Here is an 18,686-nt window from a genome sequence, read left to right as displayed (position 1 = left end):
GCTGGTGGAGAGATTGGAGTGGCACGACCGGAAACCAGACAGCTGATCAGAATCAGGTAATGAGTCACTAAATAAATAAGTAACCTGGTTCTGGTCTCTTACAGTAGGCTGGGTCCTGGAGGGGAGAGTTACATGCCCTAAGAATGTCACGTTCTGCTCCATTTCTCACCTGTCATTCACCAGTAGTTTTCCATTCACCTAACTCACCTGTTAACCACACACACTTCCTTGCTCACTCACTTTCTCTACTGCACCCATTAGTCACACTGCCAGTATTTAAACCCTCACCAGACACAAACCCGTTGCCAGATCGTACTTCGCCTTCAAGCAAGTCTTTCCCGCATTTGTTCCCAGATTGATTACCCGGTTTCGTACCAGAGAAGCTGGCCCTGCAGGAGTGGCGTCACTGGCTCGAGGGGACCAGTCAAACTTTCCTGGTGTGGACCGACCACAAAAATGTGGAATACATCCGGTCGGCCCGCAGATTGAATTCCCGGCAGGCTAGATGGGCTCTCTTTTTCACATTTCTCCCTCCCCTATCGCCTTGGTTCTCGTGACATTAACGCGACACTCTGTCTCGTCAGTTTGGAGAGGGAGGGAACATTCCCAGAGGCTCGGACACCATCCTGCCGACTCCTCAGTTCGTCGCCACCCTCACCTGGGAAGAGTATTAATTGGGATGTCCTCGTTCACTCCAGTGTCACCATAAACAACGCCCTTTACTTCTGGTGCGTGCAGTTTTATCCCCTGTCAATGGACTTTCCTCCACATAAATCCCTTCAAACCTGGGATTTAGTTTTCTCATTGAAATGATTTCATCCATCTCTTCCATTCATCTCTTTTATTATAGTTTTCTGTGTATTATTTTCGGTCCTGTATTAGTTTTTCCAGGTATAACATTTCATTTAAGTTATAATTATGGACTACCTATGTTGCAAATGTATTATCTTTTCAATTTACACACGGCATCTATTGCACGTCTGTCCGTCCTGGGAGAGGGATCCCTCCTCTGTTGCTCTCCCTGAGGTTTCTCCCATTTTTCCCTTTAAACTGTGGGTTTTCTTCGGAAGTTTTTCCTTGTACGATGTGAGGGTCTAAGGACAGAGGGTGTCGTATTGTCATACTGATATTTTGTACAAACTGTAAAGTCCACTGAGACAAATGTAACATTTGTGATATTGGGCTATATAAATAAACATTGATTGATTGATTGATTGATTATAATCATAACAATAATAATTGATGGATTAATTTCATTATGGTATTTGAGCTCGTTTCAGATCAACTTTTGGATTGGATGTTGTTATTTATTTTTTCCTACAGAAGAGAGACACAAATCACAAACATATTTATGAGTTATGCTACCCGTATTTGTATATATCCTAAATGTTTGACGTTCTACCACACATGCATTAAAAACCACAAGTAAGAACTGTAAGTTATTATTTTATAATCAAAACATTATTATTGAATTTGTAAGTATATTAAAACACTTCCGCATGGTCTACCCGTGTATCCTCACTCTCGTCTCCTCTGGAAGCCTCCTCCCCCCTCCCCGACTCCTCTCGGAGGAGAGGGGAGAGAGGAGTCGAGGAGGGACATTGAGCCTCAGTAGTTTTCCATTCACCAAACTCACCTGTTAACCACACACATTTCCTTGCTCACTCACTTTCTCTACTGCACCCATTAGTCACACTGCCAGTATTTAAACCCTCACCAGACACACATCCGTTGCCAGATCGTACTTCGCCTTCATGCAAGTCTTTCCCGCATTTGTTCCCAGATTGATTACCCGGTTTCGACCCTGCCTGTCCCTGAACTGCCTGCTCCCTGATCCTGCCTGTCCTTGGACTATTTTGCCTTGCCTGCCGTTTGACCCTGCCTGTACCTGCGTTGCCTGCTCCCTGACCCTCTGACCGGCCCTGACTCACCTTTTGCCTGCTGTCCTCTGGTTCGTTTGCCTGCACCATTATCCAGCTGTTATTGATTGCAAGCTACGGCAAACCAATCATGCTTTGTCACGATCTTGGTGTTATGTCACGGTTTTAGTGTTGTCTGTCTGGTACTGGGTTTTGTTTTGCTGTTCTGTTCTCCCTGTCTCTTGTTTTCCTCCTGTGTCTGATTGTCTAATTGTGTTCACCTGTTGCCCTTGTGTTTCTGCCTCCCTTTCCTGGGGTATGACCAGGCCTTGGGAGGCCCACGGATCCTCCAAAAAATCTCTAGGAGACGCAAGACCAAGACTCCAGCCCATGCTCCAGTGGTTCCGGCTCCAGTGCCGGCCCACACAGCCATGGTTCCGGTTCCAGTGCCGGCCCACACAGCCGTGGTTCCGGTTCCAGTGCCGGCACACACAGCCAAGGTCCCGGCTTCAGTTCCGGTCCCAGCAGCCATGGTCCCAGCTCCAGTACCGGCCCCAGCAGCCATGTTTCCGGCTCCAGTACCGGCCCCAGCAGCCATGGTCCTGACTCCAGTTTAATTTCCAGTACTGGCTCATCGGCCGACGCCAGCACCCTGTGTCTTGTCGGCGTACCGGCCGACTCCAGCTCCTCGTCACCTGTTGGCTCTCCAGCCGACGCCAGCACCCCGTGTCCTGTCGGCGTACCGGCCGAATCCAGCTCCTCATCACCTGTTGGCTCTCCGGCCGACGCCAGCTCCCCGTGTCCTGTCGGCGTACCGGCCGACGCCAGCTCCCCGTGTCCTGTCGGTGTACCGGCCGACTCCAGCTCCCCGTCTCCGGTTGGCTCTCCGGCCGACGCCAACCCCCCGTGTCCTGTCGGCTTACCGACCATCTCAAGTCCCCTCTCGAGTCCCCTCTCGAGTCCCCTCTCGAGTCCCCTCTCAAGCCCCTTCTCCAGTTCCCTCTCGAGTCACTTTTCAAGTCCCTTCTCATGTCCCTTCTCTTGTCCCAACTCCATGTCCTGTGCCGTTGGGAGTCCAGCCAACACCTGTTTCGTCGAGGGCCCTGCCAACTCCATGTCCTGTGCAGTTGGGGGTCCAGCCGACACCTGTTTCGTCGGGGGTCCTGCCAATTCCACGTCCTGTGTCGTTGGGGGTTCCGCTGAGGGTCTGCCAACTCCATGTCCTGTGTCGTTGGGGGTTTCGCTGAGGGTCCTGCCAACTCCATGTCCTGTGTCGTTGGGGGTTCCGCTGAGGGTCCTGCCAACTCCATGTCCTGTTTCGTTGGGGGTTCCGCCGAGTTTCCTGCCAACACCATATCCTGTCCTGTTGGGGGTCCCGCCGATACCTGCTCCGCTGGGTTTCCTGCCAACACCATATCCTGTCCTGTTGAAGGTCCCGCCGACACGTACTACGCCAAGGGTCCTGCCGACACCAGCCTTTGTTTCGTCTGGAACACCTGTTCCGGCAACACCGGTGACTATCCCGTCTACGCCTGTCCCATCAGGGGTTCCACCAGCTCCTGCTCTCGATCCTGCCAGTTCTCCGGAGCTGTCCCGTCGCTGCCTTCATGCCCGGCCTCCTGAGTTCGCCCGCTGTGGTCTTTGCCCCTCCATGAACTCTGCCTTGCCCCCGGGCCGTCCGCCCGAGACCCCCACCATGAACTCTGCCTTGCCCCCGGGCCGTCTGCCCGAGAGCCCCACCATAAACTCTGCCTTGCCCCCGGGCAGTCCGCCCGAGACCACCTCCTGTTCCTCTGCCTTGACTCTGGGCTGTCGACCCAGCCCCGACCTCCGGACCCCCTCCACCCACCCTTTTGGAAATGTTGGATTTTGATACGAGATGTAACGTCTGTAAAGCGACTTCCTCCCTGGAGCGAGCCAGCAATAGCAGGTCGTCCAGATAAAACCACACTCATCCTTCCTCTGTGTAGTGGTTCCAGCCTTATACACACTTTGAAAAAATGCCAGGGAATCTCCGAACCGCAGACGATTGTCTGGTCTGATATTCCCTGAAATGAGAAACGCAAGTGTTTCGGGATTCTTGCCAGATGTAGGTTTGGACATCAATATAAACTCCATGAGGGTCTAAGGTGGAGGAGAGCTTGGCGATCATAGACGAGCAGAGACATTCTGACATACAAAAAACAAAAGCAGGATAGCTAAAGGCAGAAAGCTGAGGGAGCGGCGAGCCGACACAGGCGCCATCTTTCTTTTTCCCACACTGGTCTCATATCAAAGATTTGTTCTGCATTCATTATGAACACACATTAGTGTTTCGTTCTAGTTTTGAATAGTATCGTGTCATAGTTACACCTGCTCTGTCCCTTTTCCTCTTCAGCCGCAGTGTTCAGACTGGAGTTCACAAGGTCAAATATACAGTACCCATACATCCTCACTGTCCTTGCACTTACTACAGCCAAGCAAAACAATAATATAAACATTGAATAAGTTTGAATGGGGGGGGGTTAGTCCCAAACCACTATCTCAAACTTCAAAATTACTCTCCCAAAAACCTCAACAAGTGAAATCAAGGCGAAATGTATGCTCGATGGAAAGGGGTTTTTAATCAGTATTTTTGTTTGTTTTACAAGAGAGAATACTTTTAAGTTCCCCTCCAGACACATTTTCAGTTATGTTAAAAATACTGTACTTCAGCTATTTTAATCCGCTGTGGATCTTTACTAAAATGTAGTTTAGATTTTGTCCAAGTTCAACAAATATATGAGTATGATCAATATTTGTGTTTTTAAATATACATGTAAAACCTTTATATCACTGCTTTAAGCTCGGAAATGTATTAATATATTATTCCACCATATTTATGTCATGTTTGATACTGTTCTGCATGTTTTATTTGTGACATACCTAATGTAGTTCGCAAGGGGGTACATGCTTAACATGATCTGAAGAGGTACTTCTATATTTGGTACCCATAACAGGGGGTTACGTATTGTAAACCTAGTTATATAAGCACAGGCGGAGCCCTCTACTGGACTCTATGGGTACTACTCTCTATCATGCTGTGCGTGCTTTCACCTACTGAGTTTACGTAAACGTAGCCGGCCAATCGGGGCGAGCCTACCTGAATGCGCGCGCAGGCCCACAGTATATAAAGGCGGCTACACCCGCCGCCCACTATCCACTCTTCAGCGAGCGGACTAGGAAAGACAGGGCCCCCAGGTAGAGGGCCCCGCCTGTGCTTATATAACTAGGGTTACAATACGTAACCCCCTGTTATATTTAACACAGGCTCCGCCCTCTACTGGACTCTATGGGTACAGTGGGCGGAGCCACGATGTATACACGCCCTGTCATCCAACAACATCGACCCACCACACCGTCCCTGACCGGCTTTTGGCTAACATCCATTGTATCCCCACTTCCTCCCATCCGGTTGTAACCGTAAATAAGTTGGGGCCGCAATTTGGATAAGGCACACTCACACACGCTTACCTCGTGTAGAGTGTGCATGGAAAATATCTGTGCGGAGACTCCATCTGGAGCCTACCGCGCACCATGTTCCCCAGGTCCCTCAGGAGCATGGGAAAACATAAGTGCACCACGTCCCCCACACTCACACACGCTCCGTGTAGAGTGGGCATGGACAAGTGAGGAAGGCTCTCCCAGCCTGCCTCCAGCCCTGTATGGGGCTGATTGCGCACCATGTCTCCCGAGTCCCTCAGGAGCATGGGAAAACACAAGTGCTTTATGTCCAGGGGGGGGGGGGGGTCAGACACCTGCTGACCCACAGCCACCCCCCCTCTCACCAGTCATGCGTTGCCTCGGCAAGCACAGACGACGAGAAGGAGCCAGACATGTCCAGGAGATAACATTTTATGAAGGAGCCTGGCGTAGACCAAGACGCCAACGTGCATATATCTTCTACACTCACGCTGCTGAATAAGGCTGTTTGACACAGCCCGTGTAGAATGCGCACGGACCCCAGTGGGGAGGGCTCTCCCCGCCCGTCCATAGGCATGTGTAATGCACCCGCATAGCCATCCTGTTAGGCGCTTCTTGGAGAGAGCTTTTCTAGCCACACCATCCCCAAAGCACACAAACAGCTGTTCAGTGCGTCTAATGGCAGCCGTGCGCTCTACATAACATGCTAGCGCACGCACTGGGCAGAGGAGGTGCAATTTAGCCTCCCTGGCCTCAATATGGGGTGGAAGATTAAAGCCACCTAACTGAATAGCCCTTGACCTGAACGAACTCCTTAGGCTCTTAGGAGTAAAGGAGGGGTTCGGTCTGAGTGTCGCCCCGCTACGGTCACCCCGGATCAAAAGGCAGCTTGGGTGCACCGACAGAGCGGTCAGCTCGGACACTCTTTTGGCCGAAGTCAAGGCAAGTAGCAATGTTGTCTTCCATGACAGTGTTTTCAGGGAGGAGAGCTCCAGGGGCTCAAATGGTTCTGTGACCAGAGCCTCGAGCACCAACGGCAGGTCCCACTGTGGGGCGGAGGCGTGCACTACTGGGCGCTGCCTCCTGACCCCCAGCAAAAACCGCCTCCAAATCCCTCATGGCAGGACGAAATGGCTGCTGCATACACCTTAATTGTGGAATGAGCCAGCCCCCTGTCCACCAGTATCTGTAAGTAGGTAAGAATAGTGACCAGCGTGCATGACAGAGGCTCTAGACTCTTTCCTTCACACCATCGCCGGAATCCCGCCCACTTTGGCCTGTAACAGGCTGTGGTGGATTCTGCTCCTGCTGCTTGGATAGTCTGAATAACGTTGTCAGACAGCCCTCTCAGGAGCCAAGCCTGGAGAGGTTGGCCCAGAGTGGGTAACGCCACTATTGCCCCTGCTTCCTGAGACAGCGCTCCCCAGACCTGAGGGATAGCCCAGGGCTGGCCCACCATCATCTGTGTTACCCCGCGTACCATGGAGCCAGGCGGCGATCTGGGGCCACTAGGATGACTGACAGCTGCTCCCGCCTCACCCTATCCAGAAGGGGGGGGATAAGGTGCATCGGTGGCAAGGCGTAAAGCAGCTTCCTTGGCCATGGCTCGTGTGCAAATGCGTCCAACCCCAAGGGCGGATTGTCCCACCGGGCCAGGGAGAACCACAGGGCACAGTGGCTGTTGCGCCGATTGGTGAACAGGTCCACCTCTGCTCTCCCGAACTGAGTCCAGAACTGCTTCACCACCTCCGGGTGAAGCCTCCACTCGTCTGGCAGGGGTCCGCCTCTTGACATGAGGTCGGCCCCCCCGTTCTCCCGTCCCGGGATGTGCAGGGCCCTGAGAGACAACACAATCTGTGAAACCCACAACCACAGGTTCTCTGCCGCGGTCAACAAGGCTATTGAGCGGACTCCGCCTTGCCTGTTGATGTACGCCACTGTGGTGCGGTTGTCGCTCCTCACTAGCACATGTTTGCCCTGTATTAAGGGTTTGAAGTGCTGTAGGACCAGCATCACTGCTTGCAGCTCCAGGAGGTTGCTGTGCCGAGCCTCTGTCAGAGGCCAGCAACCACCTACAGCTCTCTCTAGGCACGTCCCCCCCCATCCTGTCACTGAAGCGTCTGTAAAGACTGTGATATAGGAGGTCACTTGCCCCAGTGGAGCTCCTCTCCGCAGATTCTCTGGGGACCCCCAAAATCGGAGGTTGCTCTCTACTGAGGGGGGGGGGATGATCACCAGACGTCGTTTGTGTCTTGAGATCTAAACGAAGGCCGGTAAGCCACCTCTGTATGCGACGTGCATGCAGAAGTCCGAGTGGCACTACGGAGTGAGCAGCCGTCATGAGACCCAAAGTCTGCATGATGATCAAAGCTGTCACCGTCGCCCCCTGACACAGCCTGCAGACTGCCTGCAGACTTCCTGCAGCAGGGATGCCTGTCTGCTTTCTGTCAGGGTGGCACGTAGTCTGCCTGCATCGAGCATCACCCCCAGATATTCTACCTGCTGGTGAGGTATGGGGGAGCTCTTCTTCCAATTGACCGCAACTCTTTTCAACCCAACTTGGTTAGGTGTAGGATCAATTGGGCTGTGTGAAACACTGCCCATTCCCTGGACCTGGCCATGACTATGAGGTCGCCCAGATAAAAGAACACCCTCATGTTATGGTCCCACTCCGCTGTCAAACCCTCCATAAAAGGAAGTTTGACACATGTGGGGCTGACACAGAAAGGGCCGTTTTTCTATAATGCAGTTTCCACTCAGATAACAAAACGGCCGATTTTTCACTGAAGTCCCTGAACACACCATGGCACGCACCGTGAGAGCGCGCGCTCCGCCATAATGCTGTTTTCTCTCAGAGAGAAGAGGCAATGATTAATCTGAGCTTCTTCTGTCCTTGAACGCACCGCGGCCCGCTCTCGGGGGGGAGGGGGGGAGGGTCGTCATAATGCCGTCTCTTTGAAACGGACATTATGGGGAAATGTGGAATGTGGAGAGAGATGACTCTTACTCTGGGATAAATGCACTCGTTTTTACTGAATGCATTTTACACACACATATCACTCTAGAACTAGAGTTACACTACGTAACCCACTGTTCTTCTGCGGAGGTCCCTGAATGCACCGCGGCCACTCTCACGGGGTCAATAACGTAACCATATGAGTGATTACAGCGCCCGGTATCATTTTACACACATTTGTATCACACAGATGCAGGACTTGCACACGCCTGTTATCAAACCGAAAGGTCCGCACGCACTCTCCAGCTAAAACTCTCTCCTTATTCATTTAAGCATTTTACTTATTAATGTATGCAGACAATCACACAATCTATGTGATTTTTGGATTTACCGTGCCTCTCAATTGGCCGTGACAGGTTGGCAAGGTCGATGAATCCTGAAGTTGCCCAAGGATTGTTCAGGGAGCACGAATCCTTGTCAAAAAGAAGACATGGCCAGCAAAATAGACGCTGAAGTTTAGCGCTTCCAGTTAGCCACTCCGTGCAGACATAAATGTCCTCATTGAACGTCCAATTCTCTCCCTTTTTCCTCTGTGTACACACAGCTCGAGTGCGGGCATTGGCCTGTCATCTGATTTAATTTTTAGTTGCTGCTGTAGCGGAAGTTTAGTAAAGTTATGTTTGATTAAGTACGCCAAATCTCCTCCCTCCATAATGCTTCATTTGCTTGATAATTTCTAACGGCGGTGATGACAGTTACAGTATTAAAACTGATGTTGATGTGATTTGATTGGATGGCAGTGTCCAATCAAATCGCCAGCCGCCTCTGAAGGGAAGCAAGAGGCGGCTGGCTTCCCTTGGCATGGCCCTGACCAATCACAGGTTGGCAGGGGCATCACGTGGGCCTCATCTGATTGGTCAATCCCTCAATTTTTTCACCAAAGGAAGCCAGATTCGGCTGGCCTCCTCTCGCAACAGTGAGTGCAATCTACTGTTTCACCATAACATCTAGAGGGGCGCTGTTTGTTTCACTCTTTGTAAAATACTCAATGAGAATGGGGGAGAGACGGGCCGGCAGCAACACACAGCAAAGGAGAATTATCGAAACAAAACAAAGTGTTTTTATTTATTTAAATTATAACTACAATCCGAAAAAACAGGGGAAGCCTGGCTTCCCTTGGCCTTCGGGAGAAAACGCCACTGCAAATAATCGCTCTGATCTGGTGAGGTGGGGGCATCTCCAGCAATGAGCGAGATGCCCAACACACCCGTGTTTATTTGCAGTGTTTTCAGCTCGCTGCCCAGGCTTTTTTGCCCGCTGGGAGCAGCTGCGCTCCGCCACCATGGTCATCACCTAGGGCGGTGGACCTCCATGGACCGGACCCGGAAGTGCCCGACAACGGCAAACGGAGCCATCCGCCCCGCTGGAATGGCGACGTGAATGGCACGCCTCGGCCATATCCTGGTCCCCCAAACACTCTAAGCAGAGGTGGTGGAGACCGGCGCCCGCGATCAAACCAGGGCAGGTGCATGGCCGAGCTTCCAGTAATGGTGAGTCAATTTTTCCTTCTAATCTTCTAATCTTCGTTCGTTTAACTCTTCGGTTGTCAGCTCGTCTGAAGAGAAAAAGGATAGTGGGCGGCGGGTGTAGCCGCCTTTATATACTGTGGGCCTGCGCACGCATTCAGGTAGGCTCGCCCCGATTGGCCGGCTCCGTTTACGTAAACTCAGTAGGTGAAAGCACGCACAGCATGATAGAGAGTAGTACCCATAGAGTCCAGCAGAGGGCGGAGCCTGTGTGAAATATAACAGTAAAACAGTCCCAGTTTTGATGTGGTTGTGCCAGACAGTGTTTTCGAATTTTGAATATGTTTCTCATCAAAGGCTTTTTTTCTGGCCACTACCCCATAAGGCCCAGCTCTGTAGAGTGTATGACATAAAGTGGTCCTATGGACAGATACTTAGATCTGTGGCGCCTACCTGCTCCTTCAAGGTTCTCTTTATTGCCTCTGATTACTGACACTCCTGCAGAGTCGGTGAGTTTTGAGTCAGATTTGTTTCATAGCATATTCTTTCAATTTTGGAATAAAGGATTTAACAGTGCTTTGTAGGATGTTACGGAGCCCCCCTGGTGACATTGATGAGAAAAATATTAATACGTGGCCACGTATTAATAATGCGTGGCCACGAGTTAATAATGCGTGGCCACCACAAATTAGTTATTATGTTCCCACGCATTAGTAATTTGTGGGAACACAATAATTATTACGCAATAACTAAATCCAGATAGTCTATACTATAGACCAGTGGTTCTCAACTGGTGGGTCGCGGACCCGTTTCAAGTGTGTCGCGGATGTGTGAGTGAAGAAAAACAAATTGAAATATTTTTTTTGGGAATTTCTTCTTTTTTTTTTTGGGGAAAAAGTCAAACTTTTATTTTGAAGGCCCGATTTTCTAACGCTGTGCATGCAGTCGGCGTTGGACTGGAAGTACCGGAGACCATAAATGGTTTTGAAAACTTCTGCCAAGTATTGATCATCTTCTCAATAAAACATCTTTGCTGATGTTTTTTCGAGTCTTCTGGCCAATCAGAGTTGCCGGAAGTCCCCACGGAGAATAACTTAGCGGTAGAACTCTTCTTTATACATCCATGGGTACAACTTCAGATACAAATGAACACACAATGAAATATGACCCCCGGTCTGATGACTGACAGGTCACAGAACAATCGGAGCTATCTACCCTTACCCACAATTTAAAGTAAGTCACACAGACTATCTCCTCTTTACTCTTCTCGCAGCAAGATGTCAGAACAAAGTGAAAAACAAATAATGGCATAAAATATTATTAATATGTTGGGTAGTAATAGATTTATTTATTTTCTTCTCAGTGTACCAGAATGCATAGTTTATGTTAGTATTTCTAAAAATCTCCTGGGGGAGAATCCCCCCAGACCCCCCTGCTGGGGTTGGGTTTTCAGCATGCGTACCTTTTTATATAGTTCAGCTTTGATTCCATCATCTCATTAAACCTTTTTTAAAAGCATACTTTAGTTCTGTGAAGGGATATAAGGGATATATGTACTGTACTTCACTTTTATTAATATTGTATGCTGAAAAGCGTATATTACAGCACGATTTGTTGTTGAATAGATTTGAGTGCTTCAAAATGTTGGGTCGCGATGTATTGACCAAGTAAAAAGTGGGTCCCGAGTATGGAAGCAAACAAGAGACAGAAGTATTTGAATTTTATTAGACACCGAATTTATAGCATTGAAAATAATTACTTTGAAAATCATGAATCTGAATTTTTTTTGCTCCGAATTTATCTATGTGAAATAAAATTGTAAAAATTCAAGTTAAAAAAATTCGAATGTTCAAATTCAGATCCCAAAAATTCAAGTGAAAAAAATTCGACGTCAAATATTTCGGTGTTTAAAATTCGATGTAAAAAAATTCGGTGTGTAAAATTCGACGTCAAAAATTGCGATGCAGCCTCATCCGGGCTACTCAGACAGGATAAGCAATCGAGCCCTAATGCAATCAAACCGACTTCTGGCCTATCAGAGCCAAGCGGCAAACCCCGGGACAGTGCGGTGAAGCCCAATGCTCCAAACTGTAGGCGATGGATGCAGATGGGAGCAATTCCCGTAGACCCTTTGTTAAAATGTCCAACTTAACATCAGAAAATGAACATGTTTCTAGCCTGGATCTACAAAAACATATTCTGTATATAGTTAGATTCCCCCTTCATGACAACGGGACTGCTGCTCCTAGCTCCTCTCTGCTAGCTCCGTTAGCTCCGTGATGCTACAGCGGCTGAGGAGGACACTACTTGAACTCGGCCATGTTTGTTGTGTTGGTTCCTGGTGGACTATTCGTCCTGCAAATATAGGATTTATCTGCTGTTGAAACAGACCGTCCATGAATGCAGTTTCTTCGGTAAGTCAACCCTGCGTACTTTATGTTATGTTACTGGTGTTTTTATTAAGCTAACGTTAATGAATGTTTAGAGTTGGGGTAGCATTTGAGCAATCGTAGCTCCATCTGTGCTAACGATGCTATGCGTAGCATCCAAGAGTGTAAAACATTAAGTGGGATGCTACTGTATACCAAAAGGCTTCTGTGCGAGGTTGCTAAAATAAGGTCATCTTTGTACGTTAGATAGTTAGTTTGCTATTTAGGTTACTGTATGCATTGTTAAGGTTCATTTAAATTCGCTATGCTCTACTATAGCATAAAATAGACTAGCTAACGTCAACGTATTGTTGAAGAGAGGCTTAGTGTATATTAAATCAACCTCACAATGAAATATGTGTATCTTTAAAATATGAACGTCACATTTCAAGATAATAACGCTCCCTTAGATATTGTAATATGGTTTGTTGAACTGGAGTTATTTATTGCAGCTAACCGCCTATCCGACGAACGACCCAAACATTGTTGTTTTTAATATTATTACCAATGCCTCTTTTAATTGTATTATCCTCACACTTGAGAAACAGCCTCATCGTGGCTGTAGAACAGAACATGTAACTTAATTCCTGCATTTAAGGACGATGAATAGCGTAGTCAATGCTTTAGTGACAAGGAAATGATTTGTTTAAATATGATATATGACGTTATCTGTGACTTCAGTGGAAATTAAGCTTATCCATTGCATTGCATTTGTTCAATAGGTTTGTGTCTTACCCTTACGCGTGTGATGCATATGAATATGGCATATGAAAACAAATTAATTTGACTGACTCATGAAAACCTCATCCAAAGTAACAGTAAAATAAAAAGGACCTACACAATAATACTCAATCAAACTGATACAGTATAAGGACTGTGATATCCAGCCATTTCTTAAGTATAACAATAAGATTATGACCTGTTTTTAAAAGAAGATACAAAGTTGTTTGCATGGAAAGAAGTCTGTAACCCATGCATGTAACTTTACATCTGTTTGTTCAAAGTGTCCTTAAGGTGATCCAGACAGGCTGGACCAGAGGAGGAGAAACAGACCTGGACCAGAGGAGGAGAGACAGATCTGGACCAGAGGAGGAGAGACAGACCTGGACCAGAGGAGGAGAGACAGACCTGAACCAGAGGAGGAGAGACAGATATGGACCAGAGGAGGAGAGACAGACCTGGACCAGAGGAGGAGAGACAGATCTGGACCAGAGGAGGAGAGACAGACCTGGACCAGAGGAGGAGAGACAGACCTGGACCAGAGGAGGAGAGACAGACCTGAACCAGAGGAGGAGAGACAGATATGGACCAGAGGAGGAGAGACAGACCTGGACCAGAGGAGGAGAGACAGATCTGGACCAGAGGAGGAGAGACAGACCTGGACCAGAGGAGGAGAGACAGACCTGGACCAGAGGAGGAGAGACAGATCTGGAGTCCTAGCAGCAGAGAACTTCAGCACGGATTCCAAGGTACACCTTTTTCATGCTTTACAAAGAATGTATAAAGTAATGACTCCAATACACTGATAGACATGCCATTAAACATGACTGAATACTAGATCACCTACACATCAGTGATGTTGAGTGTACTTTCTTAGCAAAAGGTTACATTTTACCAAGCAACATCACATAGTGAGAGCTGCGACCCTTTGTCTTTCAGTGAGACAACCGAACAGAGCAAGCTTCCACAGTTGCACTAAGTTTTGATAACAGTTAAATATTATTTTAATAATACATTTATTTCAATGTTGATGAATTTAGAATGATTTATTCATAATCTGATTATCTTTGTAGTACACTGTTGGATTTAAAAAACACATTCAAATAAAAAATCATTATATTTATGAACAAACAAACACACCTCTTTCTTAAATAACACACTTGCTCAGCAATAATATGTTTTTTGATATTTCTGTTAGGAAAGGACACGCCTGAGAGACAGGACTGCTTCACCATGTTCTCTTTCTCTGAGGGTCCAGAAGAACATCCAAGAGGGAAAGGAAAAGCTGATGTGATGAGATTTAAGAGCAGTACAGGACATTCACTAAGAGACACTTGTATTGTAACACAAAGACCTGCACACTGACTAGTTTTGTAGTCTAACAGGAACTTCATTTGTGTTGTTTTGTGTTTTACGTTGCACAGAGACAGTGTGATTGTCAGGCCTATAAAGTTTGGCAAAAAAAAAGTCAGCTGATCAAATGCATTTGCACTTTGAGCTTCACATCACTTGTGCCTTGTGCCGCCGAGTTTGGAACGTCATAAATAAATGGTACCAATCTTCAGTCAGATGTGAATGTGTAATTTAACATTTTCAGTAAGGATAACGGACAAAAGGAGTGCAAATACAATTTATTGAAATGTGAACTAAAAGTTATCAAGCATGAACCATCACCATTTAAAAAATAAATAAAAACGAAATAATATACATAAGTTACACTAAATGTTAATCTGTTAATTGACAGGCTAGGCCTGTGCAGGTGGTAACAGCTATGCCCAGCATGGGCTAAGTTCTGTAGGTGGTGCAGGTCCTCCTCCATCAGGTCTGGTCCTCCTCCCTCAGGTCTGCAGGGTCTTTCCCTGCGAGGAGGACTCCTCGCAGGGAAAGACCCTCAGCCCTCTCCGGCCAAAGCAACAGACAGGACAGGACGTTCATAAAGCTGAGGTCTCCCCCAAAGTCTCTAATCATCCATCCTGTGAATATGAGAGGGGAACAAATAGTGTAATAGATGCTTTGGACAATAAGAAATATAAAGTTAACTGTTGAGTTGCTCAGTTTTTTAGATTGACAGGGTTTAATAACACAAACGAAAGGAGAGAAATAAAGATTGGTCTTTCAATACATTGTGTTGATTTTGTCTTTTGAATTGTTTGTCTGAAGTCAAGTAGCTAGAACTGTTACTTATAGTTTGAATGATACAGTCTGGTTATAATGTGTGGAGGAGGCATCACAGGTAAGAGCACCATTTGTTGTGTTCCATCCACAACACATTGATGTGTGTGTATTTATGTATCTACTATTTCTTGAATCATTACTGTCAGTCCAAAACAAGAGATTTTGTTTTGGTAACATTTATAAAAAAAAAAACATTATCTCTTTTCCACTACACTATCTTGAATACTTTAGTTTTTACGTCACTACATTTATCTAACAGCTTTAACATTGTAAAGGTGTCACTTCGGACTCTGGGTAATTATGACAGCATGTCCTACTCAGAGCCCTAGAGTCTCTCGGGCTCTGGTCCTACTAGTTTGAGACTTTGAACAAACCAGACCTTCATCTATTAATGTAGAAAATAGTCGGCACATTACACCATTATGAAAGTAATAATTAGTTAGCTCATTGTTCAAATGAGCTCCAACTACAACAGTTAAGTCAACTCGTGCATCGGTAATAACAATAAATCAAATGATATAATATAATAGAATAACTTGTGTCTACTTTAAATACTCTAACAACACTTGTTGCTAATTATACTAGCATACTTTTACTAAAGTAACATTAACATGTTTAAATGCAGGGCTTTTGTAAGAGAGTATTTCGTATAGTGTAGCATGGTCTACTTGACTTATCTAACCGAAGTGATCGTTACGTTACTTTGCAAACCGTCCCCCCCCCCCCACACACACACACAAAAGGACACGGTAACGTTGTGATTCACTTCAATTAATGATAACTACGGAGCTTGCTAACAGCAAGGCACAAGGCTACTTCACTCATTTAGCTAGCTAATGTAAGATACAAATGCTGTCGAGCCCTCACTGCTTGTAAGATAAAGAGCACAAACTGACTACTTACCCGAGCGGCGAGCCCCGCTGTTCTCCGTCATTTTTCTCCCGGGTTGTTGTGATCACATGACTGACAAAGCCGTGCTCTGATAGGCCAAGTCAGTTTGATTGCATTAGGGCTCGATTGCTTATCCTGTCTGAGTAGCCCGGATGATGCTGCATCGCAATTTTTGACATCGAATTTTATACACCGAATTTTTTGACATCGAATTTTTTGGATCTGAATTTGAACATTCGAATTTTTTTCACTTGAATTTTTACATTTTTATTTCACATAGGTAAATTCGGAGCAAAAACATTCAGATACATGATTTTCAAAGTAATTATTTTCAATGCTATAAATTCGGTGTCTAATACAATTCGAATACTTCTGTCTCTTGTTTGCTTCCATACCCGAGGCCTGACCAGTTGAGAACCACTGCTATAGACGATTCTAAGGGCCCGTGACTGACAGGGGCCCCAAACATTTTTAGAACATTAAGAAAAATGTTTAAGTAACCTTTCATCAATCATCAATAATTAGCATTAATATAACGGCATATTGATGATGTACTCACTAAACTTACGATTCATTTAACTTATTTTCTTCCAAAAGTTAATTATCCAATGCATCGAACACCCCCTCTATTTACATGTAATGGTTTGGTCCTGCCTCCAAACGCTGTGCGGCGGACCTTTCTAGCAGAGAGTGAGAGCATGTGAGGAGCAGGGATGCTAGTACTTACGTGTGTAGCATGTCTCAACGACTAACAAAGTCAGGCTTTCAAAAGAGAAAATAAAGGAGATTAAGACAAGAGAGCGGGACTAAAGGGCGACAGTATGTCACCCAGTTTTTCAAAAGAAAAGGTGAGTGTGGTCCATGAGTGGTGGTAATTAGTCTGTTAGCTAAGCGTAGTCCATTGTAAATAATAATTGTAATGTTTTGCTGACATTAAAGGTGGGGAAAGTTTGAGAAACCGGCTTGAGATACACTTGTTATATTCCATGGAATGCTCTTAACATCCCGATAGCAATTAAGTGCTTTGACAAAAAATCCATAAAAAAACATCATCTGTGGAAGCTGTAGTACTGTAAAAAGCACGACCAATCATCTGAGCCGGCCCGGCTAAAATAACTGGATGGTCTACCTGCCTGTCAGCCTTCCATCTGTGCACACACTTATCTCGTGCCCTCATTGGTCATGTGCGCATTCGTGTGTGTTGGAGGAGGGGCTCTGTAAGGAAGTGGCAGATTTTCTCCGGTTGTGTATTTTCAAATTCTAGAACACTCGAGCTATAAGTTGCAAACAAATCATTTGTGTAATCATGTCAACTATAAGTCTTTTTTCTTTGTTTTAACATAGGTTTTTGTTTGCAGTTATTTTTTCTTCTTTCTCAATGATCAGACTTTTGCTCTCGCTGCAGCACTCTCTTTTGTGCTACTTCATTTTTTGTTTGAGATTTTGACACAAACCTCCCAGGTGGGCGGGACTTTCAGGGGTGCGTCCCCATTGGCTACTCAGTTTTTGAATGGATGCGGAAGCTTTACGGTTCTTCTTATAATACACATCCATGAGCTTTTTGCGATCGGGAAGGAGCTCGCTGGAACCGTCTTTCTTTGCAGCGTTTTGAAAGTGAACACATATGTAAGTATTGCTCCTTTATGTGTGGTTTGTTCTGTACTATACGTTCTGTTCCATGGTTGTGTTAAGTTAGAACTCAAGCAAAGCTTAGCCATGCAAGTTGCTTTCGCTAAGTAGCCTAACTGTTAGCATACTGTGTGTGTGTGTGTGTGTGTTTGTATGATATAACTATTTTCATGGTTCAGATATGCAAGAATACGCCATAACTGTTGTTTAATAGTGTGCTCACTTGATATGATAATCAGTAGCTAGGATGAGTGAGGCTATACCTTAAGGCGAGACACCCCAGGTGAATAGGGTAATTTTCTTAACTTATCAGCTAGAAATGTCTCCAGTTAATTACGTACAATAAGGCAATTGTCTTTTGTATTACAAGTTTTCTGAAATAGCATGTTTAAATATGCAAATTATCCATTATCTCATTAAATATGCACATATAACACATTTCAGGAATCGAAATCTGAACTTTGGATAAAGCCAGGTTCAAAATTCTTGTTTCATTTTGTAGTCATATTAGTATCTAAGGCTTTTACAGAAGGGATATTGGATATCTCTTTTTTATCACTCCATAAATCAGAAAATACTGTCAACAGCCCTAAAATATCAATTTTCGCCATGTTTTTAGGTATACAATGTTGTATAATTCAGGCTATGAATGATATATGAACAAACCCTTATGTAAAAGCCTTCATAATATTGATAGGAATATAACTGGAAGGTTTGGTGTCTCTACGTGCTACTGAAGTTGACATTTCGAACTCAGAGTAGGAGAAACAAATTCATGTAGAGAAAACGACCTTTAAAGATTGCAGTGAGGCGCTAGCTAAACCCTCCTTTCTTTGGATGATAGCTTGCGCATCAACGCACTCCGTGAAGGTATTTCTTGTTCGGGGTCATTTGTTTTTTGTATAACCTTGCTTCGTGCAAGTGACAATTGTTGTCGTCTTCTCTGTGAACGTTTTTTTCGCCGTTCTTTTGCCATTTTTAGATTTCAATTTCTAGCGGAAAGCTAACCAGGAAGTGTTTTAGCACACCACGTGACGCATCACGTTGTCAGAAATTGACA

The 18,686-nt window shown here is 45.9% G+C and overlaps 1 protein-coding gene across 24 annotated transcripts in view; it reads right to left on the bottom strand.

Moving 5' to 3' along the window:
* LOC117559802 overlaps positions 1 to 18,686 on the bottom strand; it is an 86,723-nt gene that overhangs the window by 30,898 nt on the left and 37,139 nt on the right. Inside the window, exon 9 of one of the 24 annotated variants that reach the window (XM_034236482.1) lies at positions 9,367 to 9,871. The exons of the other annotated variants lie outside the window; for them this stretch is intronic. The gene's annotated coding sequence lies outside the window, so the exon portion shown is untranslated. Of the gene's footprint in view, positions 1 to 9,366; positions 9,872 to 18,686 lie in introns of those variants that run through there. 24 annotated transcript variants of the gene reach the window in all.

Source organism: Gymnodraco acuticeps, unplaced genomic scaffold (genome assembly GCF_902827175.1).
Source record: "Gymnodraco acuticeps unplaced genomic scaffold, fGymAcu1.1, whole genome shotgun sequence".
Classification (NCBI taxonomy): domain Eukaryota; kingdom Metazoa; phylum Chordata; class Actinopteri; order Perciformes; family Bathydraconidae; genus Gymnodraco; species Gymnodraco acuticeps.
The sequence above is the reverse complement of the archived record's forward strand: the minus strand, read 5'-3'. Positions and strand labels throughout refer to the sequence as shown.